Consider the following 1,855-nt stretch of genomic DNA (forward strand, 5'->3'; position numbering starts at 1 on the left):
GGTTCAAACCCACCAGCCACTCCTTGGAAGGAAGATGGGGCAATCTACTTCCGTAGTGATACTGCCTCGGAAACCCAAGGAGGGGTCGCTATGAGTCGGTCCGACTTGACCGCCCATAACAACAACAACAACAACAATCCATTTAGGCACAAAGGCAATATGACCCATAGAATCTAATAAGGATTGAGAAACAATACACTTTGCTAATTTAGCTAGTATTTTATAATGCATTGGCTTATGAATAGAGTCACTGAATCATAGGGAATATATGACTAATCCATTTGTTTACCAAGTTTATGTGTAGTCAATTTACTCTCAAAACTGACACTGACATGAAGGAACAGGAATACTAGCTCAGGTTTAGAGAATAACAACATCTGATAAAATCAATGGACTTTACCAATAAGAACCTAAGATTTCACTTTAGCTTCAAATAGTGAAATCTTAAATTGATAGAGATTTCATACAATATGATAAGTCAGGGTTCTTATTAATAGATTTTCAAATTTCTGAAAAATTTGTCTCTTACCAAATTTTCTTTATCTCTGTTAAAGTAATTTAAGCCAAAGGATATTTTGTAAGCAGTTTTATCCATATAATTTATATAAAAACATATGGATTTTCTACAGATTATTAACAATATCTTAACATGACTAAAAATTGAAAACTGATTATTTATACCTAGGAATTTTAATATAACTTTGTATTTCCTACATCATCATTGGTGAATATGTAGAATTTTTGAAGGTTTGGTTTAGGGATCCAGGAATCTGAACTTTGTCAGTGTGGAAATTCATAAGCATGGAGGTTTAGTACTTCATTTGCCTACATGAATTTTATTTTTGTGATTATCTAAGCTGTTTCTGTTACTAACCATCTTAGAAGTAATATTGAAATACAGTAATTCTTTTCTATGCAATTATCCCTACTGCCCTATTTTTTCCTAGTCCTTCAAAGAAAATGTAGCCACTGACCATAATACTAAATATGGTATTTTTTAAGCTTGAGAGATAAGTAGACCAGAGGAAGAAAAAAAATTACATTATTATTAGAAAATAATTAACAATTAAAATGTAACTTTCCTCCTTTTAATGTTTTCATGGGAGAAAATGGTCAGGATTTAGTTTTGTCTCATTCTTCTTTCAGTCTTTCTTCTCTCTTTCTGTCTTCTGAAATGGTTTAGCTATAGGAAGCTGATTATTAGTTTCTTTCCTTGAGGATGTTTGCCCTTCTGTGACTTCACCTTGTAAATTGTTCTGAACTTGTACAATAAATCCTACAAGAAGGCCAGTGTAGAGAGCAACCACTCACCAAACAAGTGTGAGTTCTTATCTACAAGTCTGATTTCTGTCACTTTGACCCGGAACTGAAATACAGTGGCAGGATTCATGTTAAATCAGTACATTTTCTCTTTCTGAAGCCATCCTGATGCCCTTGGTAGGCTTCAGCAAACCTCATACAAGGAGTCTGAGAATAGATCTTCAGAGTCTTAAGGACTATTCTGAAGTAACAAAGACTATTTATACTTTAGAATTTTACTGAACGTCTCACAATGGAGAACTAAAAATACTTTATTCTCTTCACTGAAGCCTTTGGGAATATATGTTCCATTCAAGTAATCAGGCAAAATTTGCTGTTCTGACCAGAAAGGAAGACCAATGGGACATGTCTAAGAAAACTTCTAGATTTCTCTTAGACTTTGAGTGTGCCTAGGAGAAGTATGAATCTAGGAAAATTGGAAATTGTCAAAAATGAAATGGAATGTATAAAAATTGATATCCTAGGCATTAGTGAGGAGCTCTGGTAGCTTAGTGCCTAAGGCATTTGACTACTAACCAGAAGGTTGGTGGTTCAA

The sequence above is a fragment of the Orycteropus afer genome, unplaced genomic scaffold (assembly GCF_000298275.1).
Source record: "Orycteropus afer afer isolate SDZICR_OR568_19922 unplaced genomic scaffold, OryAfe1.0 scaffold00627, whole genome shotgun sequence".
Taxonomy (NCBI): domain Eukaryota; kingdom Metazoa; phylum Chordata; class Mammalia; order Tubulidentata; family Orycteropodidae; genus Orycteropus; species Orycteropus afer.